This window comes from Symphalangus syndactylus, chromosome 7 (genome assembly GCF_028878055.3).
Source record: "Symphalangus syndactylus isolate Jambi chromosome 7, NHGRI_mSymSyn1-v2.1_pri, whole genome shotgun sequence".
NCBI lineage: Eukaryota > Metazoa > Chordata > Mammalia > Primates > Hylobatidae > Symphalangus > Symphalangus syndactylus.
The window spans coordinates 33,241,415-33,266,048 of NC_072429.2; the positions used below are offsets into that span (position 1 = coordinate 33,241,415).

Sequence of the window (24,634 nt, forward strand, 5' to 3'; positions counted from 1 at the left end):
AACATGTTCAAGGTAGCACAGGTAGGACATATGACTTGGGCAGATATCGTGACTCTTAATCTAATGATCTTTCCCTCACATTGTCTCTCAATTAAAGGCAAAGCATAAAAAGGTGCCACAGGAAGAATCCAGCTATTGCTGCTGATACACGTTTAAGAAAACAAGTGCTGATTTTCCCAGTCTAGCCCTTAACTCTGAGTGTTCATTTGTCTGCTAATGTTCATTTTGTGCTTGTACATCTTGGTAGCTGATTTTCAGACCCTTCAGTGTATCAGCCATAGTAATAGCTTAGCTGTGAGAACATACCCACAGGATCGATTCTGTAGGATCCCAATGCAGTTACCAATCCTGGTTTGTGGTTGATTATACTTCTAGTTAAAATATAATGCTAATAAGACCAAGGTCATGGGATTAAACTCCAAGTCAGTCAGCTCATAAACTTTGTTTTACTATATGATATAGGATGAGAGTTCATAATCTTTGCCCCAGTGAGATCAACCCTAAGGCCATCTTCAATGCCTAAAAATTGCCCTTCCAAGGTGGATGGTGAGGAAAGTCATTCATCCTTGTCATGAGAACAGTATTTTAGAGTGCTTTGTGGTCCTTTTACATATATTAGGCTATTTAGTCCTCATCACATCCTTGTGACTTAGGTATTATTATGTTTTCTTTTAAGATGAAAAAGTTAATGCTCTTAGATCCTTTACTCTTTTTACCATATCACCTGCTTCCAGAACCCCACATTGCCACTGTGTATGGGATCTCAAATTACACTATGTGACCATTGCCCAGAAGGTTTCATGAAACTATAGCCCCGCAATATGCTGCTTTAAAAATAAAAGTCTTCTTTGGTCAAATAATTTGGGAAATGGTGCATACTTTGTCCCTGTTTTAGAGCTTCATACTTCACATTAGCTGCATAAAAGATTGTGAAGAATTCTACCCATTTTTATCCCAGATTTTGTCAAATCTATTTGCCTCCAGGACACTTTTTGGTGAATACTTTTGAAATGTTATTGAAAATCTTTTGGGCCATGCTGCAATAAAGAATGCAATTAACGAGTGGTACCTAATTGTCTACTGTGAGTCTCTGTTTTCTGTTTGTCCCTAGAGATAATGGGCTTTAAAGGTCATAATCTCTTAAAGATTGCAGCTGAATCATATAACCCATCTGTGCTACTCCCACTGAAAACCAGCATACCATCTGCAGGAAACCTGGCAGGTGATCATGAACATCTGCTTGCATACTTCTAGTTACTGAGATTCTGGTTTCACACAATTCTTGCTCTTGACCCATTCTATAGCCCTCCTGGTATCTGAAGGTGGTGTTCATGGCCTTGAGCTTTATGACATTTGGTTTTCAGTGACAAAATCAATTCTCTACCCTGAAGCCAGAGAGATCTTATTTAAACAACAAAGACAAAACAAACAAAACACATTGTTCTTCCTCCTTGTGCAAATCCAGTCAAAGTTTTCCCATTGCACACAGGAAAAGTCTCAACATCTGACCATCACACAGAGCATGAATAGCCTGCTCCTCTGACTTCACCTAACTTACATCCCTCTTCTACTCGCTGCCTGCTGTAGCCACACTGGCTTTCGCTCTGTTCCTCTGGGCTCCGAGCTCATTCTGCCTGGGAGACTCTGCACCAGCTGTTCCCCTCCTGCCTGCAATGCTCTTCCCTTACCTCTTTGCAAACATCACTCCTTTGTAGCAGTTGTGCCTCAGCCCAAATCTCACCTCTTTGTATAGATCTTGCTTCATCACCTCTTCTAAATAGTGACCCCTCATCAGTCTGTGTCACATCACTCTGTCTTATTTCCCATTCTTTAATTATTTTATCTAAAATAATTTTCTTTATTTGTATATATGTGTGGCTGTTTTGGTCAACGTGAATTCCCTGAAAATTAGGACATGCTTCTTTGTGCCCAAAAGCCAGCAGGGTGTCTGGGACATGGTAGATGCTTAATAAATATTTGATGAATAAATGAATGATGAGTGCTTGATGAGGGCATATGACCTGCAGTAGGGGCTGAGGAGGAGCTGAACCCAACCAGAGATGTGACTGTTGGGTTACCCTGAACCACTTGCTCCCCTGCCTGGGTTGTTGTCTTCTAAGGTAGCCATTTATCCTCTGCCACTCACACTATTTTCTCCTCCACCCTAATGAGGACACTCTATCTATCCACAGCCCACAATAGGCACTGTCTTTAAATGTCTATTGTAATAACTAGAATAAAGATTTCCATAAATACGATTTCTCTACCAGGAAGCATACATCGTGTATTATTCTCCCAATGTTAAATATAGATTTGTCAAAATGCACAAACCATCATCCAGGGTAAAGTGTATATGGGGAGCACATAAACCTCATTAAAATATTATAATATGCTCTCTACAGTATTTTTAGGATCTCTTCTCTCCCCTTTCTGCAATAAAATATTATCCTACAGGATATAAATCTTATGATCCAGATCTATTCCCTCATGTCATCTACTTGGTTTCACACATTTAGTTGGGCCTCTGGGGCCCTCATGGATGGTGTTTCTTGCTAGGACTTTAGAAGTGAAGTAGGAAAGGGTGAGATGGGGGTGGACAAAATGGGAGCAGGCAGACACAACAAATCCTTAGACACACAGAAGGCCAGGACATTTTCCCCTTCAAATTATCTCCTCATTTTCCCCTTCTGCAAACATCTCTTACCTTAAACAGAGTGCTTTTTCAACTCTAAGGCTAAGAGGGTGCATTTACCCACTACTCCCTAAAAGAGCATGGCTTGGAGGTAGCCTGGCCTGGATTTACTTGAGTGAACCCTGGCTCCCAGAGTTGCTCAGTGCCTGACTGTCAGACCATTTCTACACTTCAGCCAAACCTAAGCAACAGCAGAGAAAGAGGAAGAAAAAGAAAGAGAGACAGAAACAGACAGACAGACAGACAGACCCTATAGGCCCAAGGCCTGTGGGAGAAGGCAGTCATTGGTTAAATGTTGATAAATATAATTAGTAGTTGTGAGGTATTATATCTACTTTGAATCTGTCACAACAAATGTGCAATCAGACGAGATGATATGGTTCTGTAGACAAAGTACTAGGCTAGCTGTCAGAAGACCTGGACGATTCTCTGTTTTGGTTTTATCATTATAGAGTACTTGTATGACTTTAAGTAAATCCCACGCTCTCCTAGGCCTCAGGTTTCCCATCTGTGAAATGATTGTTTGATCTCTATAATGTTTAATGCCTGTTCAGACTCTGACATTCTAGAGTCTAGTCTAATTGATTAGAGAATGTTTACTGATTCAACAACATTTTAGTTATTTAGTCAAATTTTAGCAACCCCCAGTGCACTTTTTCAAATCCAGTAAGCAGGTAAGTCTCTGAGTTCTTGGATTCCCTTGTAACAAAATCCTGGGATCCTGCACTAGCTGTCCCCCTCCTGCCTACAACCTGCTTTTCTTACCTCTTTGCAAAGATCACTACTCTGCAGAAGTTGTGCCTCAGCCCATATCTCACTTTCCCGAACAGATTTACCTTTGTGACTTCTGAATAGATGCATTTGGAGTCTTAAGTGTTAAGACACAACTTTTAACCTGCTGTGTGAATAAGTTACCCAGTAGAGAGATGAAAGGAGGCAGACTAGAAAGGGAGCCAGAGATGGAGACTACATTGTCAGATATGACAAGTAGGAGGAAGAGATGTGGCATTTTTCAGAATCAGAGCTCTGTGTGTACTGGGTTAATGCACAGACTTCCATCATGTTGCTGGGATGAAACGCAGTATTTGCCATTTAGAAGGCACTTGAATATAGTGTTCTCTTTCTTCCTCTTTTTTTTTTTTTTTTTTTTGAAACAGGGTCTGGCTCCATCACCTGGGCTGGATGCAGTGGTGCCATCATGGCTCACTGCAGCTCCAAACTGTAGAGATGGGATCTCATTATGTTGCGCAGGCTGGTCTTGAACTCCTGGTCTCAAGCGATCCTCCCACCTCAGCCTCTTAAAGTGCTGGGATTAGAGGTGTGAGCCACTGTGCCTGGCCTGTAATGCTTTCTGATAGTAATAATTAAGAGCTGATACTTCAACACCTGCCAAGTGCCAGACACTGTGCCAAGGACATTTCCCTACATTAACTCCTTTCATTCCCTGAGGTGGGTTTCAAATTGGAGAAGTGAGGTCTAGAAACAGCACAAGGCAAGCTGAGAGATGACCTCTACCAGTCTGACTACAGAGCTTGAGTCCTTAATGTCTGTGATATGTCATGGATGTTTGAAATAGTCTTGGGACAAGGGTCAGCTTCAGTTTCTGGAAAATCCTCTCATGTAGCACGCTGTCTTCCCCTGATGCCAGATAAAGAGGCATTACTACATTAGAATCTATTGAAATATAAGCAAATAAAATTGAGTGGTATGTTTGATGTATTCCTGTCTCATCCCTGGGAAGTCTATACACATACACACCTATTCTTTCGTCCATCTATCCATCCACCCACCATTCAACACCCAGTATCTGGCACTTGTGAAGACACTATGTTAGGCAATGGAGATACAATGGTAAACCAGCCCATCCAACCACTTTGGGATTGTTGCTTTGACAATGGGAGAGACTGACAATTACGTAGGCAATAGCAATTCAGTCTACATGCTATGTTAAGGATGAGTTCAGCAGGCAGGGACACCTAACCCCAGCCTTTGGGGACCTCAAAGAAAGCTTCTAAGAGGAAGTGCCAGCTTTGACACTGAAAGATAAGGAGGAATCAGCCAGGAGAGGGGTTTTGGTACAGTTACATGTGCATAAAGAGTACTGTATATGGGTAGAAGGAACAGCAACAGCAAAGGCCTGGCAGAGATAGAGAGAGCATTCAGGGAACCCTGCCAGAGTGTCAGATTCTCAGGGCCCTGCCTCCAAGAAACTCTGTAGCAGAGCGTGTCCAACAATCAGAGTGAGTAGAAAACGAGGCCAGGAATTCCCTCTTGGGGAGGCAGGAGGGCAGGAACCAGTAAGAGCAGGAAATCCCACACACTGCACGGCGTGGGCTGTCCAATTCCATCCCCACCTCACTCAAACCTCTTTGATAATCACTCCTGGTTAGGGCATCATCCACTTAGTATCAATAAATATCCCAGCCCTGGGCACTGGCCCTGACAGCTCTCTCCCAGAGAGGGAACTCCTGGCATTAGCAACTCCTTTTTTATTGTCACTTCATTTAAGGCCTCTCACACTGACATTTCTCCTTGGCTCCTGGCTCCAGTCCCTGGGAATGTGGCAGCCTCATTGTAAATAGCGGACAATGAGGTGACAGGACAGCTTCATTTTAGGGGAGGGAGATTAAAAGTATGTGTGAATGGGGGGACTTTCAGGCACTCGTTCCCCTCCTGGAATAATTCTATCCTTATTGGTGGGAATCACGTTCTTGATCATCTGACTCTAATGTTGTGACATCAAATGATGTGCTTTATTTCCATCACTCAGAGGACAATAAGAGTGCCTATCCATCCCTTTTTATATTCTCTTGCATCCTAGATATAATGCTGACATGCAAAGAATTACCACAATAGATATAAATCATCCCCAAGCCCTTAAACAATATCACATTTACTTAGGATTCTGAGACATGTCCAGGGTGTCTGTCATTTACTAGATACAATGTTATCATTTATTTAGTAAATTCAACAGATATTTATTGGCACCAGAAACTAATATTGCCAGAAAATTGGGGAACCACAATTACACAAGACAGACATGTTTTCTACCTTCACAGAGCTTAAGCAAGAGTTCAGTGAGTTTTACATTAGGGAAAATAAAGGGTGATTTGAGAGAGTAATAAAGGGATCAGCCACAGGATAAATGATCATAACTGCTATTATAGTCATTGTTAACTGGGTCCTTTAGCAGAGGCCGGGCACAGTGTTAAGCACCTTGTTCCTGTATCTAGATAGAGGGACCACTTTATCCAAAGCACCAAGATAAAAGAGAAGGGCACAACAGAAAATCTCCAGAAACACCAGTATGACTGGGGTCGGGGTATGGCACAGAGTTGGAGATGGGTGGGGACTAGGTTGCCAAGGGCCTTGCCCGGGCTGGAGGAGTTAAGTCACTGTGTCATGTGTCAATGTAGCATTTCACTTTGGTTTTGGATTCATCTGAGCCTCCCAAGAACTCTCGTCATCCAGGCACTGGTGCCCAGTTGGAAGATGGCTGCAAAAGTGGATGTGGAAGAAAAGCCATCCTCCCAGGTCATATTTGTGTTTTTATTATTAAGCATGGGTCTTAATTACTAGGCAGTGAAAGCCAATGAGATGTGGTACTGCATATGAGGCTAAGAATTAGAACAAGGCTGGGCTCACTGGTCCTGGAATTTAGACTCACCCTGTGGGCTGACATAATGTAACCAAGGGCAGGGGGCCAGGGCAAACAGACTGATCAACTGGAGCTTCCCTTATAAAAATCTTCAGGTGCCTGACATGATAGTGGAGAAGTAAGTGCAAAGAAGCACGTCTGTGAACAAGTCCCTTCTCCACTCTGGGCTGCATTTTTCCTCTCTGGATAACGGAGTTTAAACTAAATCAGTGTTTCTCAAACTTTTTTTGTTTTGGTGAAGTACCTGTAATAGAACTTTTGTACTCACTGGAGATGTGTAGTCCTACAGATTGAAATTTTCTGTTTCTTCTCTCCATCTTTCTTCTACCTAATCATTCACCCATCCAACAAGAGTTTACTGAACATGTAGTGTATGCTAGGCAGCAAGCTGGTGCTAGGGGTATACATCACTGGATAAAAAGAGAAGTCCCTGCTCTCTTGGACCTTAGGCTCTAGAGAGGGAGAGAGATGACATGTGAATAAACAAGGCCATTTTGGATGCTGCGAATATTACAAAGAAAATAAAACGGGATGATGTGAGATTGACTGACGGGACTATTTTAGACAGGATGGTCAGGGAGACCTCTCTGTGTCACTAGCATTGGAGCTGAGAAATGAACCCTAAGAACGAGCCAGCCAGGCTAAAGGCTAAGGAAACAGTCTCAGGCAGAAGGAATGGAACAGAGGCTCTGAATGAGGCTCAGGAACAAGACTGAAGAGCTTGAGAAACAGAAGGCCCATGTGGACATGGTATGGGGGAAGGAGGAAAGCAGTAGAGATGAAGGTGAGGAGAAAGAGATCACATAGCTCTCTAAGTAAAACTGAGCTCCTCTAAGGTATCCAGCACTTCACGTGTGGCATGGGTGCCTGGAGAGCTCTAGCACATCACTTTGGCCTAACAGGGTCAGTCCTAGCTGGTCTCACAAGACCTTTCCTCTCTAACATCCCATAGCTCAAGTCCAGTCCATGGATGAGAGACAATGGAGGGGAAGGTTGTTGTGACTCAGTGGGATAACCTAGAAAATGGGAACAGGAACATCTGACTTAAGTGTAATGGCACGACAAACATGGGATGCTCAGTGAGTTCACTGAGTTCCAGCACAGGCTGTTTTTCAGTTGTTTCTCGGCTGTAGGCTCTGGGCCTACACTCATGCCCCTGTTTCAGCCTGCACAGGCCTCCTGCTTTCTTTCTTTGCAGATCCTTTCCATTCTTTAAAAGTTAAGCTCAAATGCCATCTCCTTCATAAAGACCCTTACACCTCCCTACTCCTAGCTATAAACTGAAAGTCTCCACCCATCTTTTAAATGTACATCGAAATGTGTGCGTCTTATCAATTTTTATCTAACACCTATGCTTTATTAGTTTAGGGTCTATAATTTGTAAGAACAGAACGTTGGAAGGATATGAGGAAGCCCCAGCTGAAAAAGTGCCTCATATAAGACAGAAATTGCAGCAGCTCTAGAAATCTAGATGTCAGCATTTCATGGACAGTCTCTTTAGAGTCTCACCATTGCTCCAGCCATTTGTGATAACTGTTTATACAGTTCAAGATTAGCCTTGCTTAGGCATGGGCCACCCCTGGGTCAAGGGAAGCAGAACAACTATCCACATTACTAAGCTACCAGCCAGAGGAAAATTAAGGTGCTGTGAACAGAGAGGAGATGCATGCTGGGCATATCAAACCAACAGATGTCTTCTAAAGGTCTGATTGAAGTATTTCATAAATTAGAGCCCAAAATCATGTTAGGAGCTCCACAAATGTCCACAAATGTGTTAGGAACTACATACATCTAAACACTGAGTATTAAATAAGGATCTATGTCTAACTCAGTCCTTGCCTTTCCTCTATGGGCTAGACACTGTGGAATAGAGTGGTGAATAAGACAGATGATGCCTTTGCCCTCAGAAAGCTTATATTATTCTTCATATCCCTTTGAAGGGTTCCCATAATGACTGCAGAATATTTTTGGACATGAATGAATATAAGAATAAATGAATGAATGCAAGTCATTTACCAATTTTAATCTATGGATACTAAGTTGACCCATGTTTCTTTCACGGCATGTCTTGCACTGAATGAATTATTTTACTTTATATTATCAAGTAACTTTTTGTGTATTTATGCCTTTTCACCTGAAATGAGATGTAAGCTCCCTTGAAGGAAGAGGCTCTCCAAATCCTCATTTTTCTGCTAACATAATGAACAATAACTCATACAGAGCTAGGTAGGGAATAACCAAAATTGCATGATGCTGTTACTTGTTTCATATTCTTCTAAATTAGGCTACCCATCTAGCATCCACAGGTCTGGAAGATACATAATACTCCCCTGTGCTTCAGTCCACTGAACTTGATCACTCCCTGTTAGCTTAGGCCAACAGAGAATGAGAGCTGTGCTCTTGGGCTGGCACTCAAACCCCGCCAGCCTTAATGTAGTCCACCTACAATACCCAGTCTCCTCAGCCATTTCTCCCCAGGAAGGAAGATTTATATCCCATTACAGAACTCAACCCTGAAGATGTTGAATGGTTTCAAAATGAGAGCATTTTCACTCCATATGGCGAACTCCTTAGCATCACTGTGTACCCACATGTTGTTATGAGAAGAGGATCTTTCAGGGATGGTCCATAGAGTGACTCAACGTGTATGCTGTTCTCCTTGACCTATCACTTCACCTAAGAACAGTCATAGAGTCATGGATTGTTAGTACAGAAAGGTACCTGGTCTTGAAGGACTATTGGCCTAGAAAAAAGCCTAGACAGCTGTCTAAACAACTCCATTTTAAAGTGTTTTTAATTTACATATGCCTGGAATATGCAAAACCTGGTGTCCAGAGCATTATTAATGATAAGTAGAGCCTCCTACCTCACACGATGTTGGCATAGTAGTCACCCCCAACAGTCTATTTGTTCTGAGAAGCTAGTACTACTTAGAAAAATACCATTCTTCTTATTTATTATTGTAGTTATATCAACTATTGAGTGTTTACTATGTTCCAAATTCTATTCTTGGCACTTCACAGGCATTTTATCACTTACTCTTCACAATAACCCTCTAATTTCTTTTTCCTATTTCATGCATGAGGAAGCTGAAGTTCAGGGAGATTAATTAATCTTCTCTGAGTCATTCATGTGGTGAGTGGCAGAGCTCGGATATAAATAATGTTCTGTCCTACTCCATGGCCTGTGCCATAAACCATGCTACTCCATCCCCTGAGAGTCCATCAACACAAACCAGAGCTTTCATTCTTTGGATAATAACAACAGCCAACACTGAGCACTCACTATGTGCCAAATACTAAGCTAAGTGCTAAATGCCTTACATGAATTACTGGTTTTTTTTTTTTTTTTTTTTTTTTTTTTTTTTATGACAGAGTCTCGCTCTTTCGCCCAGGCCAGACTGCAGTGGTACTATCTTGGCTCACTGCAAGCTCTGCCTCCTGGGTTCATGCCATTCTCCTGCCTCAGCCTCCCAAGTAGCTGGGACTACAGGCGCCCGCCACTGTGCCTGGCTAAATTTTTTGTATTTTTTTTAGTTGAGACAGGGTTTCACTGTGTTAGCCAGGATGGTCTTGATCTCCTGACCTCGTGATCCACCCGCCTTGGCCTCCCAAAGTGCTGGGATTACAGGCGTGAGCCACCGCACCCAGCAAATTACTCGTTTAATGCTAATTTGATAGCACAGGGTGGGGATACAATGTTTATTTTATTTCATAGAGAGAAAACTGAAGCTAATTAACTTGCACAAGGTCATATAGCCATTAAGTAGAAGATTCAGAATCCAAACTCAGGCATTCCAACTTCAGAGTCCTCACTTTGCTCTTCTATGCCAGGTATAGGCAAACTTTTTCTGCAAAAAGCCAAACAGTTAATATCTTAGATTTTGCGGGCCATATGGTCTCTGCTGCACTACTCAGTGCTATTTTTATAGCATGAAGGCAGCCAAAGACAATATGTAAACAAATGAGTGTGGCTGTGTTTCAATAAAACTTTATTTAGAAAATCTGGCCTTGAGCTGGGTTTGGCCTGTGGGCTATAGTTTGTACTCCTGCCCTACACTATTCTGCTGCTAGATAGCAAGGATGAAATGCTGACAATTTGGGAGAGGTAATAATAACTTATAGTGTATTATACAATTTTCAATCTCTTACATTCATTTTCTGCTGTGAATACTCAATAAGGTAGGCAGGGCAGGAAGGATGACCTTTAAACCCATGAACAGATGAGGAGCCAAGGGTCATGCAAGGACAGACACAGGTCTGAGCCCACGTATTCCTTTTCCACTTGTGGTTCTTTCATGGTGACTCTGGGTGCTCTTAAGAAGAGTAAGGGAAAGGAACTCTGACAGGACCAAAGTCGATTGTTGAGGTCCCAGTTTGACTGAAGACCACTGCTTGCTGATTTCTGTACAAGAATCAATGGGACTGTGAAGCTCACAGATAGACTGCAACTAACATGTTGGCACAAGGACAGAGGTTCTGAGTTCCAGGCTTCCTCTTCTTAGCACCAGCCAACTTTGGACTAGAGGAGGCTATGACACTGCTCCATGGCTAAAAGCCACTCTGATGAGATGGCAGAGGAGACCCCAGTCTTGAGAGGGCAGGGGTTCTCAGAGGTTCATTCAAAAAGTGGATATGTACCAAGGGACTCACAACATTGTGGATGGACCCTTTGAGTCCAAGGCTCCACCACATGTGGTGACTCATCCAGGAATGCTGGGCCAGGGGCTCAGTCTGGAACTGGAGTGAGGAGCTCTGTTTGAAATAAAGGATCTGAGACTTGGGGTCTGAGCCTTGGGTCAACAAGGCTTATTCTTGGGTTAGGTTCAGGGGCCACAGTAAAGACTACAGTCCAAGGCTGGAGTGAGTGTTCACTCAGCCTCATCTGGGGCTAGGAGGTGGGATTCACTAAAGATCCCTGGTAGGGAGTTTATCTACCTAGCTCTGCATTTGTGCAGCCTTTGGGAACTAGCACGTGAACCAGCCAAAGCAGAACAAACAAAAGCAAAGCCATTAGCCAAAGAGAAGTGGGTTGTGGGGAGATTAGCTTTACAGCTTCCCCTCCTGGCCCAGTCATTTCCGCAATCCCCACAGTCACAAAGCACCTTCTGCTGGTTCATGAATGAACCACTACTGCAAGGAACACCAGGTAAATCATTCATTAAATGAAGGCAGACTCTTCCTTTGGCTGTCTTAATTTCTGTTCCTTGGGTGCGTGGCAGAAAAAAAAACCTTTTGTTTCTTATTTGCCACCCTTTTCCCATGAAAATCATACATGCAAATGGCTTTTCCTAGGCCAACCAGCAAACATACACTGTAATGCATACCCATGAACTTGATCAGCATCTGTCAATCAAGACAAAGCTTTACTGAAAGCTACAGAGGACAGCCCGAGGGTGCCCTAAATCAGCAAAATTCATCTTCTAGCTAGGATTTATCCACTGAGGAAGTGAAAGGACAAAAATGAAGGATAAAATAAAGCTATGGAAGATAAGAAGTTCTGCATCTTTAAAACCAAGTGGCAACACCAGAAACTAAGTCCCACTTCATCTATATCTGAATTCACTCCTGACCCCTGCCCTCAACTGATTCCTGGAGCTGTGAGCACTAATTAAGTTGAGGGGTAGACACAGAAGCAAAGCTGAATCATTTTTATTTATGTTTTTGTAATTTATGGTCTCAGCAAAGCATGCTGTGAAAATGACATTTGAAACAAATGCTCGGCCAATAGAGTCTTGCAATGCACGTATACTTGCCTTTCCTTTTCTGCAGGAGTGTGAGATCAGTCAAGAATCTGCCAGTAAGGGCACTTTGAACTCTAAGGCTCTGAGTTCTGGCCCTGCCTATCTCTCCCACCACATCTGCTTCCAGGCCATGCCGCCTCTGCCTGGGCTTCAGGCTGGTCTTTCTCTTACCTTTCAGGACAGTCCCAACTTTCTTGCCTTGAGGCTTTTGCACAAGTTGTTATCTCCTAGCAAGCTCTTCCAACCCTCTTTAAGTGGCTGACCCCTTCGTATTCTTCAGATCTCAGCTTAAAATGTTCTCTCTTCATAGAGGCCTTCTCTAAAATACACATCCTACTTTTTTTCTTTTTTCTTTTTTTTTTTTTTTTGAGATGGAGTCTCACTCTGTTGCCCAGGCTGGAGTGCAGTGGAATGATCTCGGCTCACTGCAAGCTCCACCTCCCGGGTTCATGCCATTCTCCTGCCTCAGCCTCCTGAGTAGCTGGGACTACAGGTGCCTGCCATCATGCCTGGCTAATTTTTTTTGTATTTTTAGTAGAGACGGGGTTTCACCGTGTTAGCCAGGATGGTCTCGATGTTCTGACCTTGTGATCCACCCGCCTCGGCCTCCCAAAGTGCTGGGATTACAGGAATGAGCCACCGTGCCCGGTCCCCATTCTTTATCCTCTATTGCAGTACCTTGTTTCTTTCCATCATACTTTATCTCTATCTTTAATTATTTTGTTTAACTTTTGGTTTATTTGTTTAATTTCATCTCCCTGAGTAGGGCAAGAATCATGTTTATTTACTTATCACTATTGTCCTAGCATCTACCACAGTGCTTGGCACATGGGAGGCACTGAAACATGTCTGCTGAATGGAATACATGCGTAAATGACCAAGTAAGCTGCAGGTTCTTTAGGTGACTAAATGACCAAGTTAGCTGCAGTTTCTTTATATGACCTTAGTCATTTCTCCTCTTTGGGAGTTACTTCCTCATAAGTAAAATAAGTGAGATTTAATTAGCTCTAACACTCTTTCACCTCTCTAACTTACACATTTTCTTCTTTACCATTTTACGGAAGGAGGAATGGAGGCATGACAACCAAGAGCACATGCTGCCCAGCCCAGGGACCAAAACTCAGGCCTCCTGGACAATTTCAACCACTGAGACTTTAACAAAAGCTCAGTTGCCTTCTCTGCCTAGATGCTCCTCACTACCAAGTATTTAGTTCCCTTTGTACCAACATTTGAATCGCTTTTCAAAGTTTCTCCTAACACGGCAGGAAACAACTCCTGCTAAGTAACAGAATTCCAGAAGACATTTGGAGAAAAAAATGCATTTCTCACTATCCTGGAGTGTTCTCTTTGTATATCCCTGCTAAAATTAAGAGTTACAGGAAAAAGGCTGAGATTTAAATTAATTCTGGAGGAAACAGTAAGCAAGGAAGAAGGGAGTATAAGGCACAGGAACATGTATACTATGAAACTGGGGGAAGCATTTGAGGAAAGAATGAAAATGAAGCAAATGTACTAGTTTTCCTGCTTTTGCATAACTCGCTCACAGACAGATCCATAAGCAGGAGCCTCCCTGCCCCTGATTCACTCTCCAGCCTCATTCCTAACAGTTTGCCAATCACCTGAGGCCCCACCCACATAGCTGCATATGAACCATTTCCTTCCAGGCCTGCATACTTTTGCATATCCTCCTCAAAAATGCCCCTCCATACCTGGAAAACTTCTACACATCCTTCAAGACCCCAGCCAGATGTTGACTCCAGTGGAAAGCTTTCCAATCCTTCCAGAAAAAATGCATTACTTCCTCCTCTAAGGTTCTAATGTACTTTCTGTCTTAGCACGTATCTCGATATTGTATAATTTCACATTTTCATATCTGTCTTCTTCATCAGACTGTGAACTTCTGTAGGACAGGGCTGGATCTAATCTATTTCGAAAGTCTCAGGGCCTGTCCCTGACCCTGACATAGTAGATGTTCAATAATGGTTTATTGAATATGTACTGGTCTGTTCACCTCTGACATGAGGACCATACAATCTGCCTTACGCACTGTGAGGATCAAATGAAGGAATAAGCTTACCAAAGTCCTAGATACACGTGAGCCATCCATTTATTTAAACTGCACAACCCAAATATGAGGTGGGCTGCACGAGATATTATTATTGTCCTTTTCCAGATGAGCTTCCAAGGGTTAAGTTGCTTGCTGAGTAGCACAGCCAATAAATATCAAACTAGAAAAAGAAAACCCACCTGCCTGACTTTTGGTAGGATTTTCTCCCCCATCAGATCACATATGCCTTTCAAAAATTAGCTGTAAGTTTGGTCATGCAGACTGACTAAAGGAAACATGGATGCAGGTCCCTCTAAAGATGTCACAAATGTATTTATAATGCCCACTTTACATCTCCATTCTCACTCTGGCCTAGGGCTCTGCCACTGCTCACCTGTCACTGCAGACTTACTGCACTTTATCACTGGCCTTTGTCACTTTAATTCATCCCTGCCTCTACCTTGCCCACTTTCCCTTTTTCCGTTCTTATCCATCCTTCACCTAGCAGCCAGGAAGCTCTTTTGAAAATGGAAATCATATCCTGTCAAAACAGATCCCCTCAAGCCCCTCATGCTTTCTCATCATGCTTTGAATAAAGTCTCAGCTCCTTTGCATGATCTTTGAGAATCTGTACTGTCTAAGCCCTGTTGACCTGAAAAACCTCATCATTTCCCTTTCCCTCATCTGCTGCTTCTGCAACATACCACACCTACCCCGATGCGGTTCTCACTGCCCAAAACTCTTCTCCCCTACTTTTGCTTGGCTGGCTTCTTGTTATCTTGCAAGGACCACCCTAAGCAGGTCATCCTGCTGTTCTCGGTCACAACATTTAGTTTGTATCCTTCACAGAACTTTACTCAAGTCCTAATTACAGTTGAAGCCCTCTTAACTGATGCAACATGGATGGCAATTAAATTATTTTAAAAATATACAAAAAAAACTTAAAACACTGTGGAGCACATGTATTGATCAATATTTTGATATCAGGAATTTGAAGGCACTTATAAAATAAATATAAGTTCAGATTTTTTTCCATGCTTTTCCCCAACCTTAGAGTCATCTCTCTGATGCCTAATATTACAATGATTTTAGTGATTCATCTGATAGCCTTTCAAAAGTATTTAGTTTTAAAAAAAAAGACTTTCTTTTGCACTCATATTTCACTAGTTCACATAATTTTAATTAAATTGTCCAAATATAATAAAAACACAGAAATATATACAGGTTTGAAAACAAACAGAATTGATTCTTGATTCTGGTATGCCACCAGCAAAGTTGATATGAGCAGAAATGTATGAGTTGATCAGAGAAGAGGCTACTGGCCAGGAGCTTTTGATTCACCAGGGGCTTGAGTGGGAGTGTTTAGAGAGAGTGTGGAGAATGTGGTGAATCCAAAGAGATGGCTGAAGGGACAACACTGCATCTAATCATTTATTAGCTCGTTGATTATCTAGATATTCCCCTTTTAGGACACATCTTTGAGGGCAGAGCCTCTTTCTCATTTCTCAGCATATCTATCTAGTGCACAACACAGTCTTTGCCATTGAGAGGTACAATCAATGTCAAGTAAATGAGTAAACAAGAGAGTGGACTATTTCTCTCCTTAAATGAAGAGCTTTTGTTTCCTCATCTATAAGAGAACAGACATGGACTATGCAAATACAGTTATTTCCAGATCCAAATGGCATTAACATTAACAGGACATGTTTCTCTATCTCAAGTTCTGATTTCCTCCATAGGTTATGCACACACTCAGAACACTGCATTACTGACTTCCCTTGCACTTCCACACATACACCAAGCAACCACCACCACCACAGCCATGCTGCTACATAGCCTACAACTGGGGCCACCTGTTGGTTTTAGGATGATTACTTCTCTTCCACCCCCTATTGTCTCCTTCAAGACAGCTAAGGAGATAAGGCCAGATGGTGCTAAAGCCATAAAATCTCTGCCGGATTTGCTTCTTTGAGGGTGCTGTGCAAGTCTAGAGCTGCTTTGAGCTTGGGAGGGAAGGGCCTTCACTCTGAAGATCTGAGGTGGGAAGCTTTGACCTGCCTTGTTCAAAGCATTGGGCAAAAATTCCTTTTTATTTCCTATTGTTTTGGGTTGGCCTCTTCTGGTCTCCATAGTGCTGACATCCAGGCAGCCAAGAATAGGTGAGGGCCACAGGGAAAGTAGCTTTCTTGGGTCCTCCAGCTCACAGAAGCCCACAGCATAGCTTGGAGCAACAGCCACATAGTAATAAACATTGGGCTTTTTCTCTTCAATATATTCCTTTGCTTATCTCCCTCGCATATCTAAGAAAAGAAAGGGGATCACTGAGGATCTGGAGAACGTGGCACAGCCACAGTGGCAACAAATGATGATGATGATGATGATGATAATTATCATTATTATTTCTAACATTACTAATAGGTGCTTGCATGTATTGAGCACTTGAATGCTAGAAAATAGACTACACATTTTACTTTCATCAACTCTTTTAATCTCTGTAACAGCTTAGGAGGGTGTACTTTATTATTATTGCCATTTAACGAAAGAGGGACTAAAACATAGGTAGGCAGAGGTCACAGAACTGATAATAGTGGAGCTACAATTCAAACCCCTGTATGTCTGATTCCACAGTATGAGTCCTTATCACTTTGCTAAACTACCTTGCAACATATCTATTATAATACCAAAACATTCACTGAATAAGTAAATTTATCGATTCAACATAGTGTATGTGGTATAGCATGGGGAAAACAACAGTCAAGACCCTTGCCTCTAAGAGGGTCATTCCAATGCGATGAAAGACACAGACTTATGAGCCACTAATAAAAATTGTCTGAGAAAATGAAATAAATTCTACAGTAGAAGCACAGCATGTTCTGCACATTCAGAGGGAAGGGCAATCCCTTAAAAAAGGAGAAGAGGGCAGATTTTCAAGCTGAGGATCCTGAAGGACAGGCATGTTTTTAAAAGTCCAAGACAGAAATGCCTACTACATAGTGCAAATGCATGAATGTGTGTGTGCATGTGTTCCCAAGTGTGTGTACACAGAGCCCAAGTACCGCTTCCAAATCCTCCTCAACCTAGTCACCACTGCACAGCTAGAATTGTCCTGTAAGACTGAAAGTATTTTTAATCCTTGGTTTCAGGGGAGCAGGAGAAAGAAACCCTGAAAGTCTTCCAGTTTTTGTTAACTCTCTACAATGTCGCTCATCACAGACGTTTCCCACCTGCCTTCTTCTCACTTTCTTCAATGCTGAGACAGTTTAAAGTGTTTCCAATCTTCTCACTTCACTGGCTGTCAACTGGGCTGCAAGCTGTGAAGGCCCTAGAGTCAGCAGAGGGTGCTGTGAAAAGCATGCTGAGGATGCCTTGTGGAAGCAGGAGCTGCATGTTTCAGCTTTACCCAAAGCAGGGAGGAACGAGGAGGGAAGAGGAAATGAGGAGGAGGAAAGGCACTTTTGCCCTCCTCACAGCCCAAGTCTGCGGAGGAAAAGCAGAAAGGGCATGCAAACCATCCAGGGCACTGGCTTGTGAGTCAGCACACTTGAGGACTAGTACACAGGCCCACCCCTGCCTGTCTCTCTGTATAAACTTGACAGTTTTCTTCCTGTCCCTGGGCTGGAGGTTCTCACTGGTAAAACAAAAGATTTGGCTGCAGTTGCCTGCAGTTCCCATATTCTATGATGATTCTCAACAGCATAGTGGTGACTAGGAGAGGAACAAACCTGGTCTGTAGACACTACAGAATTCTAACTGAGAGGCTGACTATGGTAACTGCCCTTCTGCACTCACTACTGGATCTGAACACACCACAAAGAGTGGATCATCCAAGGTAGGACTTTAGAACGGGAAGAGGAAATTATAAAAAGAAATCAATAATTTGCTCTATTGTATAGACAAAAAAACTCACAAACAAATCAAAAACAAAAAAGCAAGACTATGATCCAAGAATAGGCAAAGATGCTTATATACAAGGATCTGAAGAGAGGACAAATGCAGATGAAGTTGTAGGTGCATTTCGTTAACTTTTTGAATTGTCTAACAGTGGCCAATTAGCCTCAGATGCTACCCAGAAGACTGAGATAATGTTCACTGCAATAGTCATAACACAGACAATAAAAACTATCATTTATTGAACATGTACTAAACACTTGCAATACTAAACATGTTGTAATGTAATTGTTCCCAATCACAATGCCATGAAGAAGGTACTAGAATCTCCATTTACAGAGGAAAATATGAAAGTTCAAGGGCACACAGAAATGACAGACACAGAAATCAAAGCCAGGTCAATCTGAACTTCAGCTCCATGCATGTAGCCATCCTGCCTTCGGAAAAGCAAGCACAGGCAAATAGACTTTCCTCTTTACACCAACTCCCCTGTGATGAGCAGAATCTCATCACTGCTCTATCTCTCATTCCAATCCTTCAAGGTCCCACTTAAACACCACCTCTTCTGTGAGAGTCCCAGTCAGAATTAATCCATCCTTCGCTGGGCTCTCATAGTTCTTGGCTTGTATTGCTATTTAGCACACTTAACACTTCCTACCTCGTGTTAGAATTAACTGTGTCTGATCCTCCCTTCACGCTACACCTAAAGCAAGTTGCTTAGATGTTTGTTGTGGCACTCAGCATCTCGCATTAATGCTAGCCTGCCTGGGTTTGCCTCCCATCTTATCCAGTGAGTCCTTCCTGTGGGGACAGGAGCTGTGTCTCAGGAATCTTTCTGTCTGCCCGATACTTAATAGTGCCTTGGGAACAAAGGCTTTCTGAGTGATGCTGAGACTTACAGCTGGTTTCTCTGTTGTCTCTGGTCTACCGACCATGATACCACTCTGGTGTACTTTTTCTCATATGCTTTCCATGGTCAGAGTCATTGAACAATTGCTGGGCAGGGGTCAGGAATTCCTGTGTGGAATATCTCTCAGAGAACTGGGGAGGTGGGGGCATATGCAGCTCTCTCCACTTTCCACACCACTCTCCTCACTGCTGTCCTCTCTCCTCCAGTAGAGACCTGCCCACTTTTACCTCATTAGAATTCACTTTACAGAGAGCATCGCTTGCCCCATTCTTTTACTCTGGAGTTAGTGACTTCATTCTGACTGGGGAAGAAAGACTGATTCCTCTGAAAAAAATCGTTCTAGATTATTTTTCAAGTGAGGGGAGATTTCTGGGGCTGAAAGGCCACCCGGAACACTTGGGCTCACGCGCCTGTGTCTACCCTGGGCTAGACACCTGAGTGGTTATGGGAAAAGGGTTTGATGGTGGACAAACCGGATTCAAAACTGCGCTTCGTCCCTTGGGCAAGTTAATTAGTAACTCTGAAACCTTTGCTTCCTCATCTGTATTATGGAAATAATAGTACCCACCCAATGGTGCTGCTCTGAGAATCAAATGCATATAAAATGTGTTTTTGCACAGTTCCTGGCTCAGTAAATGACTACTGTTGTTTCTGTTGCTGCAGTTCTCTGAGGCTATATTGTTTTATAAATAACATTATCTGGCCACTAAGAGAGATAAGAGCAACATGCAGTGGAAAATTGTACCTCTCAGTTAATAAGAAATGCAGAATCACATGCAGCTTCTAGTTGAGAGACTAAGAATAGCTGTAGTTAACTTTCTGCTTAAAAATAACTCATGCGTTTTTAGGCTATCAGAACCGAAGGTGCTTTAGAGAGCATCTTTATCAATTGTGCTAACTTTTAGAAATGACATTTCCAGGACCAATCACCTAAGCTAGGGCTCAAATCCAGGTCTCCTGACCCTTGTCCATTGTATTTCCTACTGTCTCTTGAGCTGCTGCTCTTTTTTTGGATTTAACCACGCTGCATCCCTTCTGCTTTCCCATTAGTCCCTATGGTCGCTGGGCACCATCTGAAGATCCTGCTTTGTCCAGTACCAATAAGATGATGATAATACATCTTGCTACACAGACAGTGCTGAGATGTGCCTATTTCTGTATGCAGAGAAGTTTCCACTCCACTCTGTCACTTAGCGTCAGTCCTACATGAGTTAATTCAGCTGAAACTAATGTGCCAATATCTATATTAGCACTGAGAGCTAAGGGTCTATCCTTTCTTTCAAATGCTGCCAATAAACTCAAATGCTGATGAGAATTGTGCTGGCATTCAGCTTCAACAGCACAACACACACACACACACACACACACACACACAGACACTAGATTTGTCATTCTCCACATAGAGAGAGCAGAGTCAAGGCCTGGCATAGCTGGAAGAGATGAGATAGAACAAGACTTCAGGTGGGAACCTCTCGAACTGTGGAGAAGAGACCCTAATACTGAATAATCACTCTGCCCTAAATATGTCCCACACTTTACCTCCTCTCAGCATTTGCTCAATCAGCTCCTCTGCTTTTCTCTCCTATTTAAAATCATCTAGAACTTTTAATCATTTAAAATCTATTCTTATTCTTGCCATTTTACTGAATCATCATAACAACCCAACGAGGAAACTATTTTTCATTCACATTTCACAGATAAGAAACGTGAAGGTCAGAGGCTGAAAAAACTTTCCCAGGGACACAAAGCTCATCTGCAGAGTCAGGTCTCCCTCCCTCCAGGTTCAGTGGCCTTGTTTATGTGACAGTCAGTTGACTCTCCACACTAAGTGATGGGCATAGGCACCAGATCACTGAGCTTTGAATCCTTGTGCTTGCACTTGTTTGTGGCATGAGCCTAAGCCTATTCCTTAGCTAGTCTATGCCTCAGTTTCCTCATATAAAGAATCAGATAACCATAGTCTCAATCTCAAAAGACTGAGAGGAATAAATAAGTTACTGTGTTCAAAGTGCTCAGAACGTTGGCTGGCACATAATATTTGCTCAGTAAATGTTGCTATAGAAACTTTACTGCATCCTGTTTGAATTCTCTCTTTCAAGGCTGATCTGAAATGCCATGAAGTCTTATTCTGACTTTTCATAAATAAATGAAATTTCTGCCTCCTTTGGACCCTATAATCATTTGTACTTTGCTTCCAGCATACAACATAGTCTGCTCTGCACTGGTATATCGATACACTTGTTTTTCTCATCCCACTCTCCCTTCACCTGTGAGTGCCGTGGTATCAGAGAGAGCTCTGATATAAACGTATTCCCTGCAGTGCCCTGTATGGTGCTTGATGACAAAGAGGAAGTCAGTAGGCAAATGCTAGTAGCACTGAACTCAACTGAACCCAGAATTCTAGTTTCCACTAAGTCCTTGAATGTTGGGGCTAGAAAGGCTCCTTAGAAACCAACCTATCCTAAATGGATGCTGGATAGCCGGGGCTGCTGGGACCAGGAAAGAGCCTTGCCCGAAGTCATACAGTTAATGGCAGAAGTAGGAGCAAAAATCAAATCTCCTCACAACCAGCATTCCTGGGCTATGTTTCTCCCATGGAATGGAGGATTAACTAGACCACACACCTGAGGCAGAAAGAGCAGGATGGGACACACGACAGTACACAGCTAAGCTTCAGCAGCAATATTGCTAAAAAAAACAAAAAATAGAGATGTACTAGGGACTTATATTCAGCAGCCAATCAGGGCTGCGGGACATGAATGAATTGTACAGCCAAGGCATCTTCTGTGTGCTGACTTGGTATGTCTCTGCTGCCGTGAATCGATCAGGAGCTCTGCACAGGAGATGTTACTGAGTCCTGAATGTATTAAAAGCATTAAATGCAAACCTTTAAATGGTTCTCTTCCTCCTTCCATTTAACATGGACTCTAACCTGGAGTCCTCAAACCTTAGGCTCTAGAACACTTTCTCCATGTTGGAATTTGCATACAGAAGATACTAAAGATGCATGTTTCTTGTATGTCAAAGATATTTCTTATAGTTTTCCATGTGATTATCTAATCTGGTAGGGATGAGTAAAGGTAAAGTCCTTTTTGGTCTGTGGCCAGAGCCTCTTCTATACAGAACACTACCAATTTTTTTTCCCCCTGTTGAGGTTTCAAATAACCTTTAAAATGTACAATGAATCAGAGATAATTTAGTACTGGTCAGCATGACGTGATCAGAGAAATGTTTTGATTCCTGGTACTGTAAAATCTTGTCTTCCGAAGTAAAACAAGGTGAACAAGTCTCAAGGGGGAAAGCTCCTCCCCCATCTCTCATGTAAATCCATCAGGGGAGGAGGATCAGTGAGAAACTGGTCCTCTCTGATGGCTGCAGGTGGGTGGGGTGATAGAGAAGCATGACAAGCAGGCACAGCCCTTGGGCAGTGACTGCTGAGGCCCATATACTCAAAGTCACCCCCAACCCAATGTGAGCCTCTGAAAATGGGTGCAGGTTGGTGTGCTGTGCTGAGTCATGGTTAGAGAGAAGTGATCATTCACAACATTCTTCCTGGGACAATTGCTCAGATGGCAAATAGCTCTGACCTTGGAACTTTGGGGAGGTCATCTTCTTCTTTTTATATACCCAATAAATGAGTTATTTAAAAACATCTGTTAAATGTCTAGAGTAAAGAGTGCTTATCACGGTTAAATGTAAAGGTGAGCCAGGGGAAGTGAAAGAGACTTTTTGCAAAGGAAATTCATCCAGAAGCCATTTCCAAGCACTGACTAACTTGACAGTATCCATTTGTTTTCCTTTTGAGTCATAGGAGCAGTTATTGTCATTATTATGATTTCAATCCATACATGGGTTTAACAAATGTGCTGCAGAAACAACCATATTCAACGAGCCTTCAAAGAGCTCACCTACCATCTTACTGACACCATAAAACATATCGAAGCAAACTGGCACTAATTTATTATCATCATTGCCTTAAAGAGCCGTCTTCTCAATCCTTCTGATTGATATCACTTCCCAACTATTCAACAGATGAGCCATTATGCATGTTGAATGCATATATTTTGGGTGGCGTTTTAAAATTTAAGTTTCCCCTGGGCATGATGAAGCTGACTCAACACATATGGATCCCATTATTTCCAAACAAATATTCTGTCATATTAACACTGTCCATGTTGATGGAAGTAACAGAGGTAAAAGATGAAAATGCAATTGGCTTACAAATTTTGAAGTTTAGTCTCTTAGTAAGACCAATTGCTCTTTGTTGTTTGTTTTTCACTGTTAAACTTAATTAGTGTCTTCTCTTTTGACAGGAAACTTTATTCTCTTTTTTACTGAATGCTCCATCCTGGGCTGTCACTTGCTACCTTCTGCTAACATATAATAAGCCCCTGCTGATGCCATTGAGCTCTAAGCTTCCTTGAAGTCATAGACACTCTTGAATAAGAAACAGCTCTGCAGATTTCATCCTCTTGGGCTAAGTCCTGGAGGCATACTCTGTACTGCAGGGTAGGCAAATGCATGACACAGACACCCTCCTTTCTGAACCCAAGGAAGACATTACTAATTAATCATGGCATTTTTTTCCAATTGAGCCCAGTGCTCACCAAGTATTCACCATCCACATTCTTGGGAGCCATTATTAATTTGTCAGAATTGACAGGCTTGATAAAACCCATTTTCTGCCCTTGCCTTAATGGTTAAAAGCAATGGCTTTGGATGAGACCAACCTGAATTCAAATCCCAACACTATCACTTGCTGTGTGATCTAGAGTATAGTTATCCTAAATCTGTTTCTCTACTCTAAAATGATCAATTCCTCTCACTCTACAGAGGTCTAAATTTATACATTTCTTCCTTTGAGAAACCTCTATTTACATAAGACTGAGTGTAGGTGCCTCATCCAGGCCTCTGCAAACACCCTGAACTTGAATAGTTATAGGCTAATTTCTTCTAATTTCCCTTCGTTGAAGTGTGAGTTCCTTGAGGAAAGAGATTATTTTCTTCTTCACTGTTATATTTTCAGGGCCCAGCAAAGGGCTTGGGGAGTAAGTACCTGAAAAAAGTTTAGCCATTAATACATACAAATCACTTACAATAGTGGTAGTGATATGATATTCAATAAAAATTATCTATTTTCATATTTGTTATCATGTTCCATAAATTCAAATCTCAGAGAAGAAAGCCTGCTATGGAGCAGGGGTGGTTTAACTTTACATTGCTATTTCTTATACATAGGGGTGGTTTAACTTTACATTGCTATTTCTTTCAAGCTGCCAGGCATGGCAAAAGTATCTGTACTTTCTGAAGCTTGAGAGAGCTGTATTCCTTGAGACACATTTGTATTTTTTTCTCAACCCGCAAACCTAACATCAGGACTTTAACCTAAGAGGCCTATTTGATTATGTTTTGGGCCACACCCACCATGTTTGCTAACATTGACATTCACTAGCCCAACCATTGCTCTAACATCAGCCCTTCAGAGACTTAGATGAGGTACTCTTTTGGATTACTGGGGCCCCATGATTTTCTTTAAAGTGCCCAGGACCAAAGTAGGTCTCTCCTAGGATAATCACTTATGGCAGTGGTTCTCACACTTAAGCATGCAGGGCATCAGAATCCTCTTAAGGGTTTGTTAAAACACAGCCTGCTGGGCTCCACCTCCAGGATTTCTGATTCAATAGGTCTGGGATGGG

General features: G+C 42.3%; 1 protein-coding gene across 10 annotated transcripts in view; it reads right to left on the minus strand.

The window, feature by feature from the left end:
- GRIA1 (glutamate ionotropic receptor AMPA type subunit 1) overlaps positions 1–24,634 on the minus strand; it is a 318,865-nt gene that overhangs the window by 161,417 nt on the left and 132,814 nt on the right. The window lies entirely within an intron of this gene.